General features: G+C 42.0%; 1 pseudogene; it reads left to right on the top strand.

Annotated features, from left to right (window-relative positions):
• Nucleotides 1-1,203: 1,203 nt before the first annotated feature.
• LOC125887295 (myosin heavy chain, fast skeletal muscle-like) lies at nucleotides 1,204-14,045 on the top strand (annotated as a pseudogene).
• The last annotated feature ends 384 nt before the right edge of the window (nucleotides 14,046-14,429 follow it).

The following is a 14,429-nucleotide window of genomic DNA, read 5'->3' as shown; positions in this document are numbered from 1 at the left end:
ATGGCATCCCAGAACAGTGTATCCCTTAGTGCTCACTCTTACCCCTGATCAAAATGCATCTAGAGTGTTAAAAATCTCAGAGACATTTGACAAAATCTTTCAGAGAATAATCAACCTTCATGCTCTGAAATCAGTGTTCTTCTAAGAGGCCTGATAGTGTTTAAAATATATTTCTTGTTTGTAATGGTTTTGATTACTGATTCTACTGATTCTTGTTGTGCTTGTTTTGTACTATGGCCTTATGCTTAAACAAAACTGAAAAACTCAATAATGCTTAATAATAAAATAGAAATTTAAAAAGGTATTACTTCAATCATCCATGACATGCTAATGTTATTTTGTTTAAAATGTATGATCGGGAAAAGTAAAACTCTGTAAAATAATATTATATGGCTTATTATATAAAATTAATTACTTTTTAAAAAAGTAAATTGAACAGTTAAAGGAACATAGAACACTGATATTTTCATAAATTAGTATACCTTCTTTAAAATGAAGTAATGATTAAGAATAAACCAAGACTTGGTCATGACTGAAACCTGAAACATCACATGATATATGATTACAACATGTCTTTATGACTGCCTATATGTCCTACCACATTTGGCATGTATACCATATATAACTTGTGCAGTGTCATGAAACCTCATTCAATAAAAAGGCTGGTTGTGGACACAGTGTGCAACGCTGAAGACCTGTGAGTTCCTGCTTGTGGTAAAATGATTTTCTCTGAAGCTTTAGACCATATCAATGTGTCCTCAATTTAAGATATAAATTATATTAACATTTGATGTCTTGTTTTTAAACCTTCACTTACCAGATTCTTTTTCAACAGGATTGGTGAATAGTGGTGAGAGAGAGGGGGTCAGGTAAGAACAACATTTAAGTGTCTGAATTTAATTTACAATCATTTGGTAAATATGCAAAATATTGTTCTTTCAATCAATGTCCACAGTTCTTCAGGCAGACTTTTAACAAAACAAAACAATATTAGTATTAGTTTATTCTCACTAATTAAGTCTGAAAAGGACTTTGAATGAAGTTGAAGACCACCTGCAAGGAAACACAGACATGTTTCAGTTTGGATATATTAATCATTCAGCAGACATTTAAGTTCATGTGCTGTTTAATCACATGGACTTAAAAGCATTAGTTTATGATGGCAATTCCTTTGTAATTATCAACCAGACATCAGCTGCCACCATGAGTACGGACGCAGAGATGGCCATCTATGGCAAGGCTGCCATTTACCTCCGGAAGCCAGAAAAGGAGAGAATTGAGGCTCAGAGCAAACCTTTTGATGCCAAGAGTGCCTGCTATGTGGCCGATGCCAAGGAGCTGTACCTGAAGGCAACAATCCTCAAGAAAGAAGGTGGCAAAGTCACTGTCAAAGTCCTGGACACTGAGGAGGTTGGTATCATAAGTCTGAGTAATCTGGAAATTCAGCATGACCAGTTCTGATAATCATAAATGTTTTGCTCCAGGAGAGGACAGTCAAAGAAGATGACGTCTCTCCAATGCCCAAGTATGACAAGATTGAGGACATGGCCATGATGACCCATCTCAATGAAGCCTCTGTGCTGTATAATCTCAAAGAGCGTTATGCAGCATGGATGATCTACGTAAGACAATGTGCCTAATGACATAACAGTATGGTTGGAAATACTTGACAGAAACACAGAGTTAACTGTTGAATCTCTGTGATCACTTTCAGACCTACTCTGGGTTGTTCTGTGCCACTGTGAACCTACAAGTGGCTCCCAGTGTACGATGCTGAATGTGTGGCTGCCTACAGAGGCAAGAAGCGTATGGAGGCTCCACCCCACATCTTCTCTGTCTCTGACAACGCTTATCAGTTCATGCTTACTGGTAAGTCATTACCATAACAATGTCCAGTTTATATGAGGTTTCTGTTGCAGTAAAACATCAGTAATTCTTGTGTTTTATTTAACAGATAGGAGAATCAGTCTGTCTTGATCACGTAAGTTTATTACATTTACATTTGTTGACTCTGTTTAACACAGTCAGATATCTTGATCAGCTTTTTACAAGTCTGTGTCTATACCTAGTGGAGAATCTGGTGCTGGAAAGACTGTGAACACCAAGCGTGTCATCAGTACTTTGCAACAATCTCAGTTGGTGGAGACAAAAAGAGGGACATGTCCAAGGTGTGTACCTGTATAGTGATCACAACTCACTTGTCTTTCAATATGACATATATTTCCTGGAGGGGGGGGGATAAAGTCATTTTCTGATAGCAAGTTTAAACCTGGATTATAGGGGTCACTGGAGGATCAGATTATTGCAGCCAATCCCCTGCTGGAGGCCTATGGTAACGCCAAAACTGTGAGGAATGACAACTCCTCGCGTTTTGTAAGTATGGAGCGATTTCTACATGAGGCAGGTCTTGTTACAGATTGTCAGTGTCATGGGACTTTAAAAATTCCTTTCTTCCAAACAGGGTAAATTCATCAGAATCCATTTTGGCACAACTGGCAAACTGGCTAGTGCTGATATTGAGACATGTAAGTAATAACACTCATATGAACAATTGGAATTCAGAATTGGCCAGGCTGTGACTTATGAACAATATTTGTAGATCTGCTGGAGAAGTCTAGAGTGACATTCCAGCTTCCTGATGAAAGAGGCTACCACATCTTCTACCAGATGATGACCAACCACAAGCCTGAGCTGATTGGTAAGCAAACTGAGATTCTGCGCAGCGATTAACCCAGGGGTGAAAATCGCATTTCATAGTTGGGGGGGACAATAAACAGTAAAATTTTAGAGAATAATTCCAGGGGGGGACAAGGAAAAAAAATTGTAGCCTCTCTTTTATACAACATCTTTTACCGCAATTTGACACGTCAATCTTTTTTCTATCTCTCCAACAGGCAGGGATAGGACCTTTCTTAGCACTGGCTGAGTCCACCTGCACATGTCCAGATTTAAAACAAAATGACTGAAATCAAATTAACATGTGCACAACGACAATAGTCAGGTGCGCCGTGCTGTCCAAGGTGCTGAGTGTGTCTGGAGCAGAGCAGGTCTCTGTCTCCCCGTGCGCAGTAGTGTGAATATTTATGCTATTAAGTAAACAGAGAAAACGTGTCTCTCATTGTTTAATAGCAGCAAAACAAAAAGGCTTCATTCATCAAAGACCGAAACTCAATCTCTCTCCTTCTCTCCCTCTTTTTCATCTGGCTCAGGTGTGTGGAATGGATCCGTCGTCTCTGGCTGGCTGCAGGAGCAAACCGTTTTGTTTGTTTTTTTGTTTTTTTACCGGCAATGAGATAAACATTTCCTGCAATTAAACTGGTGAACTGGTTTATAAACAGTGTGCTGTGAGATCTGCCGCTGCACACCTCAAAACCGTGCGTAATAATCGCGCGTAATCGCCGCTCCTCGTCAGTTAAACAACACGTCTGTCATGTTTGTCTCACTGACAGGTGGAGAGCCGACAGATATTAACTACGAGCTGCTCCATCACTGACTGCTCTTGTCCTGTCCTCTCCCTCTTCTTTCACTCCTGTCCTCTCTGACTATCACTAAACTCTGGCTTTTGAACAATGCAGGAGAAATGTTGCAGACAGTTTATATTATCAGCCTGGGCCTGGGGCTTGTTGTAACAGTAAATGGGATGTTTTGTAACTTGTGTAAGTTAAACTGTATCTGTGAGTGTACATCTTAGCCCGCGCAATGTGGGCAGCCGGGTCCAGCCACACGCTGCAACTGCTGCCAAGTACTAACGGCTGCTAGCCCCGCCCATTGGAAAGAGTGTGGGATATACCACTACTAGGAATTTAAGATTTAAATAGCACATTATTGCACTTTCATAATGAGCACCGCTTACATTGTGCTTTTAATAAATACTACTGCATTGTTCAAAAATTATTAATTGTGTCTCAAATTATTCTAGGGGGGTACAGCTTTATTGATGGGGGAGTCATGTCCCCCCTGTCCCCCCCCCCCGGGATTTCCGCCCCTGGTGTAACCATATTGCAACTTTTTTATGAAACACATGTATTGACATTTTTACCCTTTTTTGATCTCCAGAGTTGGCACTCATCACAACCAACCCCTATGACTTCCCCATGTGTAGCCAGGGTCAGATCACTGTGGCCAGCATTGATGACAAAGTTGAGCTGGAAGCCACTGATGTGAGTGATCCCCACTTCAAAATGTTTAAATATATTTTGTGCATGAAATGCATCATCAAAAGTGCTTCTTCAGATGCAGTTACTTACATGATTATATTTTGTGTGGACACCTTTTTCGAATTTAGAATGCTATTGATATCCTGGGCTTCACCGGTGAAGAGAAGTCAAGTATCTACAAGATGACTGGTGCTGTGCTCCACCATGGTAACATGAAGTTCAAGCAGAAGCAGCGTGAGGAGCAGGCTGAGCCCGATGGCACAGAGGGTGAGTATTCAATGTCAGCTAATAGAAAATACCTTGGAGCAAGACAGTAATAACGTTTTTAATCACACTGGTTTCTGATGGAAATCATTGAACTGTTTTCAGAGGCTGACAAGGTTGCTTACTTACTGGGTCTGAACTCAGCTGACATGCTGAAGGCTCTGTGCTATCCAAGAGTAAAGGTCGGAAATGAATTTGTCACCAAGGGACAGACTGTGCCTCAGGTAAACATGAATTATTAACATCCGATATACTACTATTTAAAACAGATTATTTTTGTTGGTTGTAGTGAAATTATGTAATGTAATGTAAAATAATTCATTTGAAAGAAGAAATGCAGTGGAAGAGTTCAGTGTATTACTACTCTTGATGTGTTTTATACATTGCATGCTAAATGCATGATGCAAATTAAGTCAAGATCCATCTCAGCTGTATTTTCTATTTTGGATTTGTTGTGTGATTTGTCTCATTAGAAGAAGTTTAAATTACCAGTAATCTAGCATTTTACTAAAGTGTTGATGGACTTTATAAAATGACATCCTTGTTTTTATTCAGGTGAATAACTCAGTGAGTGCCCTGGCCAAGTCTATCTATGAGAGAATGTTCTTGTGGATGGTCATCCGTATCAACCAGACACTGGATACCAAACAAGCGAGACAGTACTTCATTGGTGTCCTGGATATTGCTGGCTTTGAAATCTTTGATGTAAGCTTCATTTCCAAAAATTCAGCAGCCAATCATTTTCATGACAGAATCATTCTTATTGCCTGCAAGAGACTATACTGATTATATTTCCCCTCACAGTTCAACACCTTGGAGCAGCTGTGCATCAACTTCACTAATGAGAAACTGCAACAGTTTTTCAACCACCACATGTTTGTCCTGGAGCAAGAGGAGTACAAGAAGGAGGGTATTATCTGGGAGTTCATTGACTTTGGCATGGATTTGGCTGCCTGCATTGAGCTGATTGAAAAGGTAATCACTTGATTTTGTGATTATATGTAGTTGTTCTCGATTTGACTTAATGTGTCACTTAATGACATACTTTTTCCTATGTTTTTTCAAGCCTATGGGCATCTTCTCCATCCTTGAAGAGGAGTGCATGTTCCCCAAGGCCACAGACACATCTTTCAAGAACAAGCTGTATGACCAGCATCTTGGCAAAAGCAAAGCATTTGAAAAGCCAAAGCCCGCCAAGGGCAAGGCTGAGGCCCACTTCTCTCTGGTGCACTATGCTGGTACTGTGGACTACAATATCATTGGCTGGCTGGACAAGAACAAGGATCCACTGAATGATTCCGTTGTGCAGCTGTACCAGAAATCCTCAGTGAAACTGCTGGCTACCCTGTATCCTCCCGTCGTTGAAGGTATGATAGTAACTACAGTAAACTAAAACCCATCTCAAGGTCAAACATACTGTATGTTTTTCAGTAACAAGAATGTGTTCATGTTCATTTGACATCACAATCTAACAAAATATGTGTGCTGTAAATTATCAACAGAGACTGGTGGTGGCAAGAAGGGAGGCAAGAAGAAGGGTGGTTCTATGCAAACTGTGTCTTCACAGTTTAGGGTAAGGTTTAAAATTGCAAATGTATCTCATATATCTCAGTTTGTATGAAAACTCACTTGTAATAAGACTGATCATTTTGGATCTACAGGAGAACTTGGGCAAGCTGATGACTAACTTGAGGAGCACCCATCCTCACTTTGTGCGCTGCCTGATTCCCAATGAGTCAAAGACTCCAGGTACATAGAGAACATAATCTCAATAGAGTCATTGAGAATTGGTTTAGTTTTGTTGTTGTGGTTTATGACATTTTGTGTTGTTTCAACAAGGAGATTATTTCATCAAAAAAGTTCATCAAGAAATTTCTGTTTTCCAGGCTTGATGGAGAACTTCCTGGTCATCCACCAGCTCAGGTGTAATGGTGTGCTGGAGGGTATCAGAATCTGCAGAAAAGGTTTCCCCAGCAGAATCCTCTATGGTGACTTCAAGCAGAGGTATCAGTGAATATTTCAACATAGTTTTGATGCAGATTATTAAAAGAAAATGCTCACACTGACCATTAACTCTCTCATAAAAGGTACAAAGTGCTGAATGCCAGTGTGATCCCTGAGGGTCAGTTCATTGACAACAAGAAAGCTTCAGAGAAGCTGCTTGGGTCAATTGATGTTAATCACGATGAATATAAATTCGGACACACTAAGGTAAGCACCTTTCTATCCTTTTTTTTTTGTTTTTTTTTTAAATGAAGAATAATAAAGTTGTCCAGTCCAGTGTGTTTGAGGGTTTTTCTGTTAACAATATATTATGTACAAGATATATCTATTAATAATGAAGCATAACATCTGAAAACTACTCACTTGACTTTAATGAATTCAGTTCCAAGTGCTCAGATGTTAGAACAGAGGTAAAGCAGCCAGCATGTCTCCATTCATGAAACTCCTTACGCCTGAAAGGTGTTGAACCATGTAAGGTGGGTGAAGTAATCACAATCTGAGTTCATCCTGCATTTATTTTTAATTTTTGTTTGTCCAGGTGTTCTTCAAGGCTGGTCTGCTGGGTGTCCTTGAGGAGATGAGAGATGAAAAACTGGCAACTCTGGTCACCATGACTCAGGCTTTATGCCGTGGTTACGTCATGAGGAAGGAGTTTGTGAAGATGATGGAGAGGAGGCATGTTGAAAACAGATCATTCTAAATAATGGTGTGAAAAATCCTGAACAATACTGTCCATAACAGCAACTTCTTGTCTGCAGGAAGCCATCTACACCATCCAGTACAATGTCCGCTCATTCATGAATGTGAAACACTGGCCATGGATGAAGGTGTACTACAAGATCAAGCCTCTGCTGAAGAGTGCTGAAACTGAGAAGGAGCTGGCAGCCATGAAGGAGAACTATGATAAGATGACAAATGACTTGGCTGCTGCCCTGGCCAAGAAGAAGGAACTGGAGGAGAAGATGGTGTCCCTTCTGCAGGAGAAGAATGATCTGCAGCTGCAAGTAGCATCTGTAAGTTCACATCAACTGAAAGTTGTGCTTTTTCCGGTTTTTCACTGTCAATGTGCTAACATGTTTTTTTCATGAAATTAACTAGGAAGCAGAGAATCTGTCAGATGCTGAGGAGAGATGTGAGGGACTTATCAAGAGTAAGATTCAGCTGGAGGCCAAACTCAAAGAGACAAATGAGAGACTGGAGGATGAAGAGGAAATCAATGCTGAGCTCACTGCCAAGAAGAGAAAACTGGAGGATGAATGCTCTGAGCTCAAGAAGGATATTGATGACCTGGAGCTTACCTTGGCCAAAGTGGAGAAGGAGAAACACGCCACTGAGAACAAGGTTCCTAAATAATATTCTGTCCAGCAGATCAAGCAAAATTATGATGATTACCATTTATTGACAAAATCTTTCTCGCATACTTAGGTGAAGAACCTGACCGAGGAGATGGCCTCTCAGGATGAGAGCATTGCTAAGCTGACCAAGGAAAAGAAAGCCCTGCAGGAGGCTCATCAGCAGACTCTTGATGACCTGCAGGCTGAGGAAGACAAAGTCAACACTCTGACCAAGGCCAAGACCAAGCTTGAGCAGCAAGTGGATGATGTAAGTGCACAAAGTTGCTCAGAGTGGAAAGACAAGATTCTTCTTGAATGTGATGATTAAAAGCTCATTGTATTTCTCAGCTTGAGGGTTCTCTGGAGCAAGAGAAGAAGCTGCGTATGGACCTTGAGAGAGCCAAGAGGAAGCTTGAGGGTGATCTGAAATTGGCCCAGGAATCCATCATGGATCTTGAGAATGACAAGCAGCAGTCTGACGAGAAAATCAAAAAGTATATTTTTTTAATTTATCCAACAACCACTCAACAACCACATCCTGGGGGACTGCTTGAACTCTATCTACTCTTTCTACTATTTTCACAGGAAAGACTTTGAAATCAGTCAACTCCTGAGCAAGATTGAAGACGAGCAGTCAATGGGTGCTCAGCTCCAGAAGAAGATTAAGGAGCTTCAGGTGACATATTGAGCTACAAAAAACATCATTGCATAGTTTACAATTCCTGTGTTGTGTAGTAAAAGTGGAAGTTTACTGAAAGACATTACACCTACATTCAACAGGCCCGTATTGAGGAACTGGAGGAGGAGATTGAGGCTGAGCGTGCTGCTCGTGCCAAGGTTGAGAAGCAGAGAGCTGACCTCTCAGGAACTTGAGGAGATCAGCGAGAGGCTGGAAGAGGCCGGTGGTGCTACTGCTGCTCAGATTGAGATGAACAAGAAGCGTGAAGCTGAGTTCCAGAAGCTCCGTCGTGACCTTGAGGAGTCCACTCTGCAGCATGAAGCCACTGCTGCTGCTCTTCGCAAGAAGCAGGCTGACAGCGTTGCTGAGCTGGGAGAGCAGATCGACAACCTCCAGCGTGTTAAGCAGAAGCTTGAGAAGGAAAAGAGTGAATACAAGATGGAGATTGACGACCTCTCCAGCAACATGGAGAATGTTGCAAAAGCAAAGGTGCGCAATGCATTGCATGTTATGTTAATACCCAAATTAGTACAGTAAATAAGGTAATCAATATTATAGCCAAAGTAAAATCTGATCACTGATCTCATCTCTCTTTTCCTCATCAGGGAAATCTTGAAAAAATGTGCCGCACTCTTGAGGACCAACTTAGCGAACTGAAGACCAAGAATGATGAAAACATCCGTCAAATCAATGACACAAGTGCACAGAAAGCACGTCTCCTGACAGAAAATGGTATCTACAAGTTATCAGTGAATGATCTGTTGTGAGTCATTGAGAAACAAACACAAACAAAGGGTATCATGGCATCTCTTACACAAGGTGAGTTCAGCCGTCAAATTGAGGAGAAAGAAGCACTTGTCTCCCAGCTGACCAGAGGCAAACAGGCCTTCACACAGCAGATTGAGGAGCTGAAGAGACAGATTGAGGAGGAGGTTAAGGTAGGAAACTGTTCAGTAAGTGTGTATTGGTATATATGTTTGAGATTAAGGAATTTTGTATATTCAATAATATTTTTTACACCAGGCCAAGAATGCTCTTGCCCATGGCCTGCAATCAGCCCGTCATGACTGTGATCTGCTGAGGGAGCAGTTTGAGGAGGAGCAGGAGGCCAAGGCTGAGCTGCAGCGTGGAATGTCCAAGGCCAACAGTGAGGTGGCACAGTGGAGATCAAAGTATGAAACTGATGCTATCCAGCGCACTGAGGAGCTTGAGGAAGCCAAGTGAGTAACATTCATACAATTGAATGGCCAGTTCAGAAGTGTTTCATTTTGGCATAAGTCAGCTGACAACTGCACTGCTAACATTAAAACTTGCATTTCAATAAATGTTTCCAAAATATTTGTATTTGCTAATCCAACACCTTCTTAAGAATAAGATGAAAAACAATCCCTACCCTCAGAACATTAAGCCTGGGCAGAACACCAGTGTTACATCTGTAACACCAGTAGCTCCATTCAAATAGAGTATTCCCTCTTCCCACTGAGGCCAAATGGATTCAGCTACCTGTTGCATAATGTGTTCAGAGCTCACATTGCGAATTCTTGTTACTGAGGCCTCAGGTAATTTCCCAACATTCATTGGGAGAAAAAAACTTGCCTTTTCCAAACAGGAAGAAGCTGGCCCAGCGCCTTCAGGAGGCTGAGGAGCAGATTGAGGCAGTGAACTCAAAGTGCGCCTCTCTTGAGAAGACCAAACAGAGGCTCCAGAGTGAGGTGGAGGACCTCATGATTGATGTGGAGAGGGCCAATGGGCTGGCTGCCAACCTGGACAAGAAGCAGAGGAACTTTGACAAGGTAGCATTGTTTACTTTATATGGCTCAGCCATACAAACAATGAAAAAGATACTTTCATTTGTCTTTATACTGCTGTGTAACAATCTGAACTGCATTAATTGTGTTATTCAGGTGTTGGCTGAGTGGAAACAGAAGTATGAGGAGGGTCAGGCAGAGCTTGAGGGAGCACAGAAGGAGGCTCGTTCTCTCAGCACTGAGCTGTTCAAGATGAAGAACTCCTATGAGGAAGCTCTGGATCAGCTGGAGACCATGAAGCGTGAAAACAAGAACCTGCAGCGTGAGTTCTACATTATCTAACAGTTACACTGTATTCAACATGTTTTGAATAAAGTCTTTATATTCTACATTTTAAGGCTTCACAATTTACACCTGTATCTCTGCAGAGGAGATCTCAGATCTGACTGAACAGATTGGTGAGACTGGCAAGAGCATCCATGAGCTGGAGAAGTCCAAGAAGCAGGTGGAGACAGAGAAGGCTGAAATCCAGACAGCTCTTGAAGAGGCTGAGGTACTTTGTTTTTCTAAGAGATCTGAAAAACATTCTAAATCAGCGACAAATATATTATTAAAGGTTTGAAAGCAGAGATGGACGTTCGTTCTTTGATATCATCAGGGAACTCTGGAACACGAGGAGTCTAAGATCCTGCGTGTCCAGCTGGAGCTCAACCAGATTAAGGGTGAGGTGGACAGGAAGCTGGCAGAGAAAGATGAGGAGATGGAGCAGATCAAGAGGAACAGCCAGAGGGTGATTGACTCCATGCAGAGCACTCTGGATTCTGAGGTCAGGAGCAGGAATGATGCCCTGAGAATCAAGAAGAAGATGGAAGGAGACCTGAATGAGATGGAGATTCAGCTCAGCCACGCCAATCGCCAGGCTGCTGAGTCCCAGAAGCAACTGAGAAATGTTCAGGCGCAGCTGAAGGTACTGTAAGACACAGAGCTGTTGCACAGACTGTGGTCAGTGACGGAAACATGTATGTGAACATTTTCCTGATATTTTTCCACTAGGATGCGCAACTGCACCTTGATGATGCTGTCAGAGCCCAGGAGGACTTCAAGGAACAAGCTGCTATGGTGGATCGTAGGAACGGTCTCATGATAGCTGAAATTGAGGAACTCAGAGCTGCTCTGGAACAGACAGAGAGAAGTCGCAAAGTTGCTGAACAGGAGCTGGTGGATGCCAGTGAGCGTGTTGGACTTCTGCACTCTCAGGTGAACAAACCCAGTCATTTATTCAATGATTTAAAAAGCTAGTGAGATTACCTCCCAATGGGACAAGGGATGGAAATTAGCCACTTGGCTAGAATCTCTTACATATTTACATTGTTAATGTTCATTAATATGTTCTGTCCCATTTTCTAAACATAAACAAATAAAAATAAATAAATTTAAAATAACTTGAAAATCAGGCATGTGATGACTCAAGTGCCTAAATCGTTCTGTAGAACACAAGCCTTGTGAACACTAAGAAGAAGCTTGAGGCTGACCTGGTCCAGGTCCAGGGAGAAGTGGATGACACTGTTCAGGAAGCAAGGAATGCAGAGGAGAAGGCCAAGAAGGCCATCACTGATGTAGGTTTAAACTTCATTTGTTCATAAGCCAATGTATTTTTTTCACAGCATTTCTAATCAATGTTTTATGCTGTATTCTCTAGGCTGCTATGATGGCTGAGGAGCTGAAGAAGGAGCAGGATACCAGTGCTCACCTGGAGAGGATGAAGAAGAACCTGGAGGTCACTGTTAAGGACCTGCAGCACCGCCTGGATGAGGCTGAGAACCTGGCCATGAAGGGTGGAAAGAAGCAGCTCCAGAAACTTGAATCAAGGGTAAGAAATTCAGGATAACAATTTTTCACAGCTGGAAACATGAGTTTTGAAGAGAAGATGGATACTCATTATCTTGTTTTCTGAAGGTGCGTGAGCTGGAGGCAGAGGTGGAGGCTGAGCAGAGACGTGGAGCAGATGCTGTTAAGGGTGTCCGCAAATATGAGAGGAGAGTAAAGGAGCTCACCTATCAGGTACAGTCACTTTGACATTTAATATAGAAATCAACTTAATTCAAGTCAACATGTACATTTATTTTCTACTTTACTTTTAAATTAACTTTAATAGACTGAAGAGGACAAGAAAAACATCTCCAGGCTGCAGGATCTGGTTGATAAGTTGCAGCTCAAGGTGAAGGCCTACAAGAGGCAGGCTGAGGAGGCGGTAAGGACAAAACATACATTTTCAACACTCAAAACCTTGCTACTGTGGCAGGTTTATTTTACACAAAGTAGACTGTTGGTCTTTGTGGACATTAAAACAATGTCAATCTCTATGGTTTTTCAGGAGGAGCAGGCCAACGTCCATCTGTCCAAGTGCAGGAAAATCCAGCATGAGCTGGAAGAGGCTGAGGAGCGTGCTGATATTGCGGAGTCCCAGGTCAACAAGTTGAGAGCAAAGAGTCGTGACTCTGGCAAGGTAAATACATACAAATTTCAGCTAAATGAAAATTAAATGTAGGTCATGCAATACTCTCATCATGACTGAAAATAATTACAATATTTGCCTTAAAGGGATAGTGCACCCAAAAATGAAAATTCAGCCATTATCTACTCACCCATATGCCGATGGAGGCCCTGGTGAAGTTTTAGAGTCCTCACATCCCTTGCGGAGATCCGCGGGGGGAGCGGCTAGCACACCTAATGGCAGACGGCGCCCCACACTAACGTCCAAGAACACAAAATTGAATCCACAGAGTACCTCCATACTGCTCATCCATCGTGATCCAAGTGCGCTGCAGCCGCGACATAAAAAGTTGTTTCGAAAAACGTCATATGAACTCTGTTTTTAGCCTCACTGTAGCCTGTAGCTCTGACTGCTTTTCTGTGCTCCGCGCTCACGTGTGTGCGAGCCTGTGCGAGACCAGCGAAAGTATGAGCTTTGCTCACCCGTGTTTACATCACGTGACACGTGCACTGCAGGGAGGGACAACAGTAACCACAGTAGCTGAAAGATAATTTGCACTACGGTCTTTTAGCAAAAGACAGCCAAACATGTCTGAAGACTTTGAAACTGAGGAGGAACAGCATTTCTTTGTTGAGCTGTATTTGTTTGAGCCCGAGTATACGCTCGGAACTCAGGCTACTGGACGAAGCAGCCACCGCAGCTCATGAGCCTAACCCTCAGCCAGCCGCAGAACACCGGAGTCCAGCACTGGAAACCTGGTGGTGTAGTTGTTTCAAATGCAAAGCATTCCTCGGATGGGGAAAGTCTTTGCTGCTCAGACTGGGAATTGGCGATGCCTGCACTTGAGAATCTGGACATCAGTACTGACGAGACTGCTGCTCTTCAGAGATCACTGATCACCCTGAGCGCGCACACACGTGAGCGCGGAGCACAGAAAAGCAGTCAAAGCTACAGGCTACAGTGAGGCTAAAAACAGAGTTCATATGACGTTTTTCGAAACGACTTTTTATGTCGGGGCTGCAGCACACTTGGATCACGATGGATGAGCAGTATGGAGGTACTCTGTGGATTCAATTTTGTGTTCTTGGACGTTAGTCTGGGGCGCTGTCTACCATTAGGTATGCTAGCCGCTCCACCCGCTGATCTCTCCATACAGACAAATCTTTTATAGTATAATAAGTGTGTGTGTGTGTGTGTGTGTGTGTGTGTGTGTGTGTGTGTGTGCGAGCATGTGTGTATATGAACTGTGTGTATTAAGTTTCCTCTTCTTCCCCTTTTTCTTCTTCTTCTCCTTCTCTACAGGGAAAAGAGGCAGCTGAGTAAAGCATTTCAGCTGATGGGCTATTTCTAATCATATAATATGATGTGAAATATTCCACAATAAAATAATTTTTTATCTTAAACTACATTGTCTGTGTTATTTTGATCTAAATATGTCTTCACAGATGGAGCAGACATAAGCAGATGCTGGCTACAAAAAATATGCTGCATAGTTTTTTTTTATTTACATAGCCCAGCAAACTTTTTATGTTGAAAAGACATTTCGAAAAAAAAGAAAAAAAAACAACAACAAACTTTTCTGGTCACCGGTAAAAAGATATTTATAAAACGTTCAAAAGTGAAAAGTTTTTTCCTGACTATTTGAAGATGTTGATTGAACGTTCGCATTTCGAACTTATTTCACCGAGATTCACAATATTGAGATTTTTCATCCTCTACAGTGTCCAAATAATACACCTTTTAAACCTA

Source organism: Epinephelus fuscoguttatus, linkage group LG4, assembly GCF_011397635.1.
Source record: "Epinephelus fuscoguttatus linkage group LG4, E.fuscoguttatus.final_Chr_v1".
NCBI lineage: Eukaryota > Metazoa > Chordata > Actinopteri > Perciformes > Serranidae > Epinephelus > Epinephelus fuscoguttatus.
Note: the sequence above shows the minus strand (reverse complement) of the source record. Positions and strands in the feature narration are given on the sequence as shown.